This window comes from Pleurodeles waltl, unplaced genomic scaffold, assembly GCF_031143425.1.
Source record: "Pleurodeles waltl isolate 20211129_DDA unplaced genomic scaffold, aPleWal1.hap1.20221129 scaffold_69, whole genome shotgun sequence".
In the NCBI taxonomy this organism is placed as follows: domain Eukaryota; kingdom Metazoa; phylum Chordata; class Amphibia; order Caudata; family Salamandridae; genus Pleurodeles; species Pleurodeles waltl.
The window spans coordinates 1,735,307-1,747,697 of record NW_027150390.1 but is presented as its reverse complement, the minus strand read 5'-3'; the positions used below and the strand labels follow the sequence as shown (position 1 = coordinate 1,747,697).

Sequence of the window (12,391 nt, the reverse complement as noted above, 5' to 3'; positions counted from 1 at the left end):
GCAGCATCTCTGCAGTAAAAAATGTTTCAGGTCAATATCTCTCCCCTGGAAAAAATGTGCGAGACCCACCACCGATAAATGTGGCAAAAGTCCCCAACATTTTCTGCATATTTGTGCTCTTACCTGAAAGCAGCGCCACCTTGTAGTCATCGCAGGCAACTGCAGCATACAACCAAATTTATCCGAGAGCAAGGTGAAAGAAACCCAAGGGAACAGCCCCTGTCTGCAGCAGGAAGGTTGGCTGCTTCGAATGGACAGCACTTCCAGTCCTAAGTCCACTCACGTCCCGAACGCTCCCAAACGCTCAGCCCACACCGGGTGAACCTCTGGCTCCCAGGTAAGGCCAAAACCTGAGCATGGTAGCGCAGGATCACAGAGAAGGAGCGGGTGGGGGTGCTTCTGTCTTGACAAAGGCGTGACATGGATAGTGACTGAGAGGGCCTTGACTTTCCCCTATGACTGACTGTGAGAGGGGAAGGCGAAGATTTTCTGCACCCAGCATGCCTTGTGACATTCTTAGGCAAATGAGGTGAGAGCCCTGCCAGAATAGCTCCAGCGATCCCATGCCACTCCTCTGAAGGCTCCTGATCTGCATAACCACAGCATTTTGAGCAGGAAGCAGAGTGGTGCAGCGGAAGCGTGCTGGGCCCATAACCCAGAGGTCGATGGATCAAAACCATCCTCTGCTAGCATGGATTGATTTTTTTTCTTGTGAGGACCACTCTCTCGTTTCCATGCTGCCAGAGCGGAAAAAAGCAGGCTTGTGCCAGCTTTTTGTGGGAAGAGACTGCTCAACTATCGGTCTCTGCTCAAAGTCAGGGAGACAGATGGTCAGAGAATCAACCCTACACTTCAAAGGAAATGATGCACAGTTATGACCATTAACGAAAGATGGGACCCTCGCACTTCTTTCTGAGGCTGCTTGGAACGTTATTATTCCCTTTTTTTGTCCTGCTATTATCAATCTCCTGCGAATTTCGTGGAGCTGTTTTCTTTCTCTACCCTGCTGTTTTTCCCTTGCTGCCAATATATGCTTATTTCAATGATTTGAACTGCTGCTTTCCCTTTCTCCTTTTCTGCGCAGCTTTTGCATTGGTTTCAATCTCCAGTTCCTTAGCAGTTGCAAGAACTTTTTTCCTGATTTTCATGTTGGTCTGTAAACCAAAAATACCTCTGATACTGGTGCAATATAGTCATTGAACTCAGGGTTGTGATGTCTAGAGTTTAAAAAAAACATATGCCACGGAGCGTTGGTGGTATAGTGGTGAGCATAGCTGCCTTCCAAGCAGTTGACCCGGGTTCGATTCCCGGCCAACGCAGTGCTAATATTTATACATTAAGCAAGCTGTAGCTATTCTAACGCAATATGTTAAAAAAAAGAGAAATATCTTGACCAGATTACTCAGCTATTAGATAAATAATAAACAAAGACATAGGCAGGCATCCCAAAAGCCCCGTCTGCGACTTTCTATGTCCTGAAATTTTTATATTTTACAAACAGCAGTCACCACTCACAACTGCTGGCAATAAATGGGCTGCAGGGGGGCAGGCAATGAAACGGCTAAGCCCTTCTGCCCGACCAGCCTTTAGAACTGCAGCATCTATGCAGTAAAAAGTGTTTCAGGTCAATATCTCTCCCCTGGAAAAAATGTGCGAGACCCACCACCGATAAATGTGGCAAAAGTCCCCAACATTTTCTGCATATTTGTGCTCTTACCTGAAAGCAGCGCCACCTTGTAGTCATTGCAGGCAACTGCAGCACACAACCAAATGTATCCGAGAGCAAGGTGAAAGAAACCCAAGGGAACAGCCCCTGTCTGCAGCAGGAAGGTTGGCTGCTTCGAATGGACAGAACTTCCAGTCCTAAGTCCACTCACGTCCCGAACGCTCATACCGGGCAAGCCCTCACCGGGTGCACCTCTGGCTCCCAGGTAAGGCCAAAACCTGAGCATGGTAGCGCAGGATCACAGAGAAGGAGCGGGTGGGGGTGCTTCTGTCTTGACAAAGGCGTGACATGGCTAGTGACTGAGAGGGCCTTGACTTTCCCCTATGACTGACTGTGAGAGGGGAAGGCGAAGATTTTCTGCACCCAGCATGCCTTGTGACATTCTTAGGCAAATGAGGTGAGAGCCCTGCCAGAATAGCTCCAGCGATCCCATGCCACTCCTCTGAAGGCTCCTGATCTGCATAACCACAGCATTTTGAGCAGGAAGCAGAGTGGCGCAGCAGAAGCGTGCTGGGCCCATAACCCAGAGGTCGATGGATCGAAACCATCCTCTGCTAGCATGGATTGATTTTTTTTCTTGTGAGGACCACTCTCTCGTTTCCACGCTGCCAGAGCGGAAAAAAGCAGGCTTGTGCCAGCTTTTTGTGGGAAGAGACTGCTCAACTATCGGTCTCTGCTCAAAGTCAGGGAGACAGATGGTCAGAGAATCAACCCTACACTTCAAAGGAAATGATGCACAGTTATGACCATTAACGAAAGATGGGACCCTCGCACTTCTTTCTGAGGCTGCTTGGAACGTTATTATTCCCTTTTTTTGTCCTGCTATTATCAATCTCCTGTGAATTTCGTGGAGCTGTTTTCTTTCTCTACCCTGCTGTTTTTCCCTTGCTGCCAATATATGCTTATTTCAATGATTTGAACTGCTGCTTTCCCTTTCTCCTTTTCTGCGCAGCTTTTGCATTGGTTTCAATCTCCAGTTCCTTAGCAGTTGCAAGAACTTTTTTCCTGATTTTCATGTTGGTCTGTAAACCAAAAATACCTCTGATACTGGTGCAATATAGTCATTGAACTCAGGGTTGTGATGTCTAGAGTTTAAAAAAAACATATGCCATGGAGCGTTGGTGGTATAGTGGTGAGCATAGCTGCCTTCCAAGCAGTTGACCCGGGTTTGATTCCCGGCCAACGCAGTGCTAATATTTATACATTAAGCAAGCTGTAGCTATTCTAACGCAATATGTTAAAAAAAAGAGAAATATCTTGACCAGATTACTCAGCTATTAGATAAATAATAAACAAAGACATAGGCAGGCATCCCAAAAGCCCCGTCTGCGACTTTCTATGTCCTGAAATTTTTATATTTTACAAACAGCAGTCACCACTCACAACTGCTGGTAATAAATGGGCTGCAGGGGGGCAGGCAATGAAACGGCTAAGCCATTCTGCCCGACCAGCCTTTAGATCTGCAGCATCTCTGCAGTAAAAAGTGTTTCAGGTCAATATCTCTCCCCTGGAAAAAATGTGCGACACCCACCACCGATAAATGTGGCAAAAGTCCCCAACATTTTATGCATATTTGTGCTCTTACCTGAAAGCAGCGCCACCTTGTAGTCATCGCAGGCAACGGCAGCTTACAACCAAATTTATCCGAGAGCAAGGTGAAAGAAACCCAAGGGAACAGCCCCTGTCTGCAGCAGGAAGGTTGGCTGCTTCGAATGGACAAAACTTCCAGTCCTAAGTCCACTCACGTCCCGAACGCTCATACCGGGCAAGCCCTCACCGGGTGCAACTCTGGCTCCCAGGTAAGGCCAAAACCTGAGCATGGTAGCGCAGGATCACAGAGAAGGAGCGGGTGGGGGTGCTTCTGTCTTGACAAAGGCGTGACATGGCTAGTGACTGAGAGGGCCTTGACTTTCCCCTATGACTGACTGTGAGAGGGGAAGGCGAAGATTTTCTGCACCCAGCATGCCTTGTGACATTCTTAGGCAAATGAGGTGAGAGCCCTGCCAGAATAGCTCCAGCGATCCCATGCCACTCCTCTGAAGGCTCCTGATCTGCATAACCACAGCATTTTGAGCAGGAAGCAGAGTGGCGCAACGGAAGCGTGCTGGGCCCATAACCCAGAGGTCGATGGATCGAAACCATCCTCTGCTAGCATGGATTGATTTTTTTTCTTGTGAGGACCACTCTCTCGTTTCCACGCTGCCAGAGCGAAAAACAGCAGGCTTGTGCCAGCTTTTTGTGGGAAGAGACTGCTCAACTATCGGTCTCTGCTCAAAGTCAGGGAGACAGATGGTCAGAGAATCAACCCTACACTTCAAAGGAAATGATGCACAGTTATGACCATTAAAGAAAGATGGGACCCTCGCACTTCTTTCTGAGCCTGCTTGGAACGTTATTATTCCCTTTTTTTGTCCTGCTATTATCAATCTCCTGTGAATTTCGTGGAGCTGTTTTCTTTCTCTACCCTGCTGTTTTTCCCTTGCTGACAATATATGCTTATTTCAATGATTTGAACTGCTGCTTTCCCTTTCTCCTTTTCTGCGCAGCTTTTGCATTGGTTTCAATCTCCAGTTCCTTAGCAGTTGCAAGAACTTTTTTCCTGATTTTCATGTTGGTCTGTAAACCAAAAATACCTCTGATACTGGTGCAATATAGTCATTGAACTCAGGGTTGTGATGTCTAGAGTTTAAAAAAAACATATGCCATGGAGGGTTGGTGGTATAGTGGTGAGCATAGCTGCCTTCCAAGCAGTTGACCTGGGTTTGATTCCCGGCCAACGCAGTGCTAATATTTATACATTAAGCAAGCTGTAGCTATTCTAACGCAATATGTTAAAAAAAAGAGAAATATCTTGACCAGATTACTCAGCTATTAGATAAATAATAAACAAAGACATAGGCAGGCATCCCAAAAGCCCCGTCTGCGACTTTCTATGTCCTGAAATTTTTATATTTTACAAACAGCAGTCACCACTCACAACTTCTGGTAATAAATGGGCTGCAGGGGGGCAGGCAATGAAATGGCTAAGCCCTTCTGCCCGACCAGCCTTTAGAACTGCAGCATCTCTGCAGTAAAAAGTGTTTCAGGTCAATATCTCTCCCCTGGAAAAAATGTGCGAGACCCACCACCGATAAATGTGGCAAAAGTCCCCAACATTTTCTGCATATTTGTGCTCTTACCTGAAAGCAGCGCCACCTTGTGGTCATCGCAGGCAACTGCAGCATACAACCAAATTTATCCGAGAGCAAGGTGAAAGAAACCCAAGGGAACAGCCCCTGTCTGCAGCAGGAAGGTTGGCTGCTTCGAATGGACAGAACTTCCAGTCCTAAGTCCACTCACGTCCCGAACGCTCCCAAACGCTCAGCCCTCACCGGGTGCACCTCTGGCTCCCAGGTAAAGCCAAAACCTGAGCATGGTAGCGCAGGATCACTGAGAAGGAGCGGGTGGGGGTGCTTCTGTCTTGAAAAAGGCGTGACATGGATAGTGACTGAGAGGGCCTTGACTTTCCCCTATGACTGACTGTGAGAGGGGAAGGCGAAGATTTTCTGCACCCAGCATGCCTTGTGACATTCTTAGGCAAATGAGGTGAGAGCCCTGCCAGAATAGCTCCAGCGATCCCATGCCACTCCTCTGAAGGCTCCTGATCTGCATAACCACAGCATTTTGAGCAGGAAGCAGAGTGGCGCAGCGGAAGCGTGCTGGGCCCATAACCCAGAAGTCGATGGATCGAAACCATCATCTGCTAGCATGGATTGATTTTTTTTCTTGTGAGGACCACTCTCTCGTTTCCACGCTGCCAGAGCGGAAAACAGCAGGCTTGTGCCAGCTTTTTGTGGGAAGAGACTGCTCAACTATCGGTCTCTGCTCAAAGTCAGGGAGACAGATGGTCAGAGAATCAACCCTACACTTCAAAGGAAATGATGCACAGTTATGACCATTAACGAAAGATGGGACCCTCGCACTTCTTTCTGAGGCTGCTTGGAACGTTATTATTCCCTTTTTTTGTCCTGCTATTATCAATCTCCTGTGAATTTCGTGGAGCTGTTTTCTTTCTCTACCCTGCTGTTTTTCCCTTGCTGCCAATATATGCTTATTTCAATGATTTGAACTGCTGCTTTCCCTTTCTCCTTTTCTGCGCAGCTTTTGCATTGGTTTCAATCTCCAGTTCCTTAGCAGTTGCAAGAACTTTTTTCCTGATTTTCATGTTGGTCTGTAAACCAAAAATACCTCTGATACTGGTGCAATATAGTCATTGAACTCAGGGTTGTGATGTCTAGAGTTTAAAAAAAACATATGCCATGGAGTGTTGGTGGTATAGTGGTGAGCATAGCTGCCTTCCAAGCAGTTGACCCGGGTTCGATTCCCGGCCAACGCAGTGCTAATATTTATACATTAAGCAAGCTGTGGCTATTCTAACGCAATATGTTAAAAAAAAGAGAAATATCTTGACCAGATTACTCAGCTATTAGATAAATAATAAACAAAGACATAGGCAGGCATCCCAAAAGCCCCGTCTGCGACTTTCTATGTCCTGAAATTTTTATATTTTACAAACAGCAGTCACCACTCACAACTGCTGGCAATAAATGGGCTGCAGGGGGGCAGGCAATGAAACGGCTAAGCCCTTCTGCCCGACCAGCCTTTAGAACTGCAGCATCTCTGCAGTAAAAAGTGTTTCAGGTCAATATCTCTCCCCTGGAAAAAATGTGCGAGACCCACCACCGATAAATGTGGCAAAAGTCCCCAACATTTTCTGCATATTTGTGCTCTTACCTGAAAGCAGCGCCACCTTGTAGTCATCGCAGGCAACTGCAGCATACAACCAAATTTATCCGAGAGCAAGGTGAAAGAAACCCAAGGGAACAGCCCCTGTCTGCAGCAGGAAGGTTGGCTGCTTCGAATGGACAGAACTTCCAGTCCTAAGTCCACTCACGTCCCGAACGCTCCCAAACGCTCAGCCCTCACCGGGTGCACCTCTGGCTCCCAGGTAAAGCCAAAACCTGAGCATGGTAGCGCAGGATCACTGAGAAGGAGCGGGTGGGGGTGCTTCTGTCTTGAAAAAGGCGTGACATGGATAGTGACTGAGAGGGCCTTGACTTTCCCCTATGACTGACTGTGAGAGGGGAAGGCGAAGATTTTCTGCACCCAGCATGCCTTGTGACATTCTTAGGCAAATGAGGTGAGAGCCCTGCCAGAATAGCTCCAGCGATCCCATGCCACTCCTCTGAAGGCTCCTGATCTGCATAACCACAGCATTTTGAGCAGGAAGCAGAGTGGCGCAGCGGAAGCGTGCTGGGCCCATAACCCAGAAGTCGATGGATCGAAACCATCATCTGCTAGCATGGATTGATTTTTTTTCTTGTGAGGACCACTCTCTCGTTTCCACGCTGCCAGAGCGGAAAACAGCAGGCTTGTGCCAGCTTTTTGTGGGAAGAGACTGCTCAACTATCGGTCTCTGCTCAAAGTCAGGGAGACAGATGGTCAGAGAATCAACCCTACACTTCAAAGGAAATGATGCACAGTTATGACCATTAACGAAAGATGGGACCCTCGCACTTCTTTCTGAGGCTGCTTGGAACGTTATTATTCCCTTTTTTTGTCCTGCTATTATCAATCTCCTGTGAATTTCGTGGAGCTGTTTTCTTTCTCTACCCTGCTGTTTTTCCCTTGCTGCCAATATATGCTTATTTCAATGATTTGAACTGCTGCTTTCCCTTTCTCCTTTTCTGCGCAGGTTTTGCATTGGTTTCAATCTCCAGTTCCTTAGCAGTTGCAAGAACTTTTTTCCTGATTTTCATGTTGGTCTGTAAACCAAAAATACCTCTGATACTGGTGCAATATAGTCATTGAACTCAGGGTTGTGATGTCTAGAGTTTAAAAAAAACATATGCATTGGAGCGTTGGTGGTATAGTGGTGAGCATAGCTGCCTTCCAAGCAGTTGACCGGGGTTTGATTCCCGGCCAACGCAGTGCTAATATTTATACATTAAGCAAGCTGTAGCTATTCTAACGCAATATGTTAAAAAAAAGAGAAATATCTTGACCAGATTACTCAGCTATTAGATAAATAATAAACAAAGACATAGGCAGGCATCCCAAAAGCCCCGTCTGCGACTTTCTATGTCCTGAAATTTTTATATTTTACAAACAGCAGTCACCACTCACAACTGCTGGTAATAAATGGGCTGCAGGGGGGCAGGCAATGAAACGGCTAAGCCCTTCTGCCCGACCAGCCTTTAGAACTGCAGATTCTCTGCAGTAAAAAGTGTTTCAGGTCAATATCTCTCCCCTGGAAAAAATGTGCGAGACCCACCACCGATAAATGTGGCAAAAGTCCCCAACATTTTCTGCATATTTGTGCTCTTACCTGAAAGCAGCGCCACCTTGTAGTCATCGCAGGCAACTGCAGCATACAACCAAATTTATCCGAGAGCAAGGTGAAAGAAACCCAAGGTAACAGCCCCTGTCTGCAGCAGGAAGGTTGGCTGCTTCGAATGGACAGAACTTCCAATCCTAATTCCACTCACGTCCCGAACGCTCCCAAACGCTCATACCGGGCAAGCCCTCACCGGGTGCACCTCTGGCTCCCAGGTAAGGCCAAAACCTGAGCATGGTAGCGCAGGATCACAGAGAAGGAGCGGGTGGGGGTGCTTCTGTCTTGACAAAGGCGTGACATGGCTAGTGACTGAGAGGGCCTTGACTTTCCCCTATGACTGACTGTGAGAGGGGAAGGTGAAGATTTTCTGCACCCAGCATGCCTTGTGACATTCTTAGGCAAATGAGGTGAGAGCCCTGCCAGAATAGCTCCAGCGATCCCATGCCACTCCTCTGAAGGCTCCTGATCTGCATAACCACAGCATTTTGAGCAGGAAGCAGAGTGGCGCAGCGGAAGCGTGCTGGGCCCATAACCCAGAGGTCGATGGATCGAAACCATCCTCTGCTAGCATGGATTGATTTTTTTTCTTGTGAGGACCACTCTCTCGTTTCCACGCTGCCAGAGCGGAAAACAGCAGGCTTGTGCCAGCTTTTTGTGGGAAGAGACTGCTCAACTATCGGTCTCTGCTCAAAGTCAGGGAGACAGATGGTCAGAGAATCAACCCTACACTTCAAAGGAAATGATGCACAGTTATGACCATTAAAGAAAGATGGGACCCTCGCACTTCTTTCTGAGCCTGCTTGGAACGTTATTATTCCCTTTTTTTGTCCTGCTATTATCAATCTCCTGTGAATTTCGTGGAGCTGTTTTCTTTCTCTACCCTGCTGTTTTTCCCTTGCTGCCAATATATGCTTATTTCAATGATTTGAACTGCTGCTTTCCCTTTCTCCTTTTCAGCGCAGCTTTTGCATTGGTTTCAATCTCCAGTTCCTTAGCAGTTGCAAGAACTTTTTTCCTGATTTTCATGTTGGTCTGTAAACCAAAAATACCTCTGATACTGGTGCAATATAGTCATTGAACTCAGGATTGTGATGTCTAGAGTTTAAAAAAAACATATGCATTGGAGCGTTGGTGGTATAGTGGTGAGCATAGCTGCCTTCCAAGCAGTTGACCGGGGTTTGATTCCCGGCCAACGCAGTGCTAATATTTATACATTAAGCAAGCTGTAGCTATTCTAACGCAATATGTTAAAAAAAAGAGAAATATCTTGACCAGATTACTCAGCTATTAGATACATAATAAACAAAGACATAGGCAGGCATCCCAAAAGCCCCGTCTGCGACTTTCTATGTCCTGAAATTTTTATATTTTACAAACAGCAGTCACCACTCACAACTGCTGGTAATAAATGGGCTGCAGGGGGGCAGGCAATGAAACGGCTAAGCCCTTCTGCCCAACCAGCCTTTAGAACTGCAGCATCTCTGCAGTAAAAAGTGTTTCAGGTCAATATCTCTCCCCTGGAAAAAATGTGCGAGACCCACCACCGATAAATGTGGCAAAAGTCCCCAACATTTTCTGCATATTTGTGCTCTTACCTGAAAGCAGCGCCACCTTGTAGTCATCGCAGGCAACTGCAGCATACAACCAAATTTATCCGAGAGCAAGGTGAAAGAAACCCAAGGTAACAGCCCCTGTCTGCAGCAGGAAGGTTGGCTGCTTCGAATGGACAGAACTTCCAATCCTAATTCCACTCACGTCCCGAACGCTCCCAAACGCTCATACCGGGCAAGCCCTCACCGGGTGCACCTCTGGCTCCCAGGTAAGGCCAAAACCTGAGCATGGTAGCGCAGGATCACAGAGAAGGAGCGGGTGGGGGTGCTTCTGTCTTGACAAAGGCGTGACATGGCTAGTGACTGAGAGGGCCTTGACTTTCCCCTATGACTGACTGTGAGAGGGAAGGTGAAGATTTTCTGCACCCAGCATGCCTTGTGACATTCTTAGGCAAATGAGGTGAGAGCCCTGCCAGAATAGCTCCAGCGATCCCATGCCACTCCTCTGAAGGCTCCTGATCTGCATAACCACAGCATTTTGAGCAGGAAGCAGAGTGGCGCAGCGGAAGCGTGCTGGGCCCATAACCCAGAGGTCGATGGATCGAAACCATCCTCTGCTAGCATGGATTGATTTTTTTTCTTGTCAGGACCACTCTCTCGTTTCCACGCTGCCAGAGCGGAAAACAGCAGGCTTGTGCCAGCTTTTTGTGGGAAGAGACTGCTCAACTATCGGTCTCTGCTCAAAGTCAGGGAGACAGATGGTCAGAGAATCAACCCTACACTTCAAAGGAAATGATGCACAGTTATGACCATTAAAGAAAGATGGGACCCTCGCACTTCTTTCTGAGCCTGCTTGGAACGTTATTATTCCCTTTTTTTGTCCTGCTATTATCAATCTCCTGTGAATTTCGTGGAGCTGTTTTCTTTCTCTACCCTGCTGTTTTTCCCTTGCTGCCAATATATGCTTATTTCAATGATTTGAACTGCTGCTTTCCCTTTCTCCTTTTCAGCGCAGCTTTTGCATTGGTTTCAATCTCCAGTTCCTTAGCAGTTGCAAGAACTTTTTTCCTGATTTTCATGTTGGTCTGTAAACCAAAAATACCTCTGATACTGGTGCAATATAGTCATTGAACTCAGGGTTGTGATGTCTAGAGTTTAAAAAAAATATATGCCATGGAGCGTTGGTGGTATAGTGGTGAGCATAGCTGCCTTCCAAGCAGTTGACCCGGGTTTGATTCCCGGCCAACGCAGTGCTAATATTTATACATTAAGCAAGCTGTAGCTATTCTAACGCAATATGTTAAAAAAAAGAGAAATATCTTGACCAGATTACTCAGCTATTAGATAAATAATAAACAAAGACATAGGCAGGCATCCCAAAAGCCCTGTCTGCGACTTTCTATGTCCTGAAATTTTTATATTTTACAAACAGCAGTCACCACTCACAACTGCTGGTAATAAATGGGCTGCAGGGGGGCAGGCAATGAAACGGCTAAGCCCTTCTGCCCGACCAGCCTTTAGAACTGCAGCATCTCTGCAGTAAAAAATGTTTCAGGTCAATATCTCTCCCCTGGAAAAAATGTGCGAGACCCACCACCGATAAATGTGGCAAAAGTCCCCAACATTTTCTGCATATTTGTGCTCTTACCTGAAAGCAGCGCCACCTTGTAGTCATCGCAGGCAACTGCAGCATACAACCAAATTTATCCGAGAGCAAGGTGAAAGAAACCCAAGGGAACAGCCCCTGTCTGCAGCAGGAAGGTTGGCTGCTTCGAATGGACAGCACTTCCAGTCCTAAGTCCACTCACGTCCCGAACGCTCCCAAACGCTCAGCCCACACCGGGTGAACCTCTGGCTCCCAGGTAAGGCCAAAACCTGAGCATGGTAGCGCAGGATCACAGAGAAGGAGCGGGTGGGGGTGCTTCTGTCTTGACAAAGGCGTGACATGGATAGTGACTGAGAGGGCCTTGACTTTCCCCTATGACTGACTGTGAGAGGGGAAGGCGAAGATTTTCTGCACCCAGCATGCCTTGTGACATTCTTAGGCAAATGAGGTGAGAGCCCTGCCAGAATAGCTCCAGCGATCCCATGCCACTCCTCTGAAGGCTCCTGATCTGCATAACCACAGCATTTTGAGCAGGAAGCAGAGTGGTGCAGCGGAAGCGTGCTGGGCCCATAACCCAGAGGTCGATGGATCAAAACCATCCTCTGCTAGCATGGATTGATTTTTTTTCTTGTGAGGACCACTCTCTCGTTTCCATGCTGCCAGAGCGGAAAAAAGCAGGCTTGTGCCAGCTTTTTGTGGGAAGAGACTGCTCAACTATCGGTCTCTGCTCAAAGTCAGGGAGACAGATGGTCAGAGAATCAACCCTACACTTCAAAGGAAATGATGCACAGTTATGACCATTAACGAAAGATGGGACCCTCGCACTTCTTTCTGAGGCTGCTTGGAACGTTATTATTCCCTTTTTTTGTCCTGCTATTATCAATCTCCTGCGAATTTCGTGGAGCTGTTTTCTTTCTCTACCCTGCTGTTTTTCCCTTGCTGCCAATATATGCTTATTTCAATGATTTGAACTGCTGCTTTCCCTTTCTCCTTTTCTGCGCAGCTTTTGCATTGGTTTCAATCTCCAGTTCCTTAGCAGTTGCAAGAACTTTTTTCCTGATTTTCATGTTGGTCTGTAAACCAAAAATACCTCTGATACTGGTGCAATATAGTCATTGAACTCAGGGTTGTGA

At 47.1% G+C, this 12,391-nt stretch overlaps 1 non-coding gene across 1 annotated transcript; it reads left to right on the top strand.

Annotated features, from left to right (window-relative positions):
* Window positions 1-1,247: 1,247 nt before the first annotated feature.
* On the top strand, window positions 1,248-1,319 carry TRNAG-UCC (transfer RNA glycine (anticodon UCC)). The gene has a single exon. It is a non-coding gene; the product is annotated as a tRNA-Gly (tRNA).
* Window positions 1,320-12,391: the final 11,072 nt, after the last annotated feature.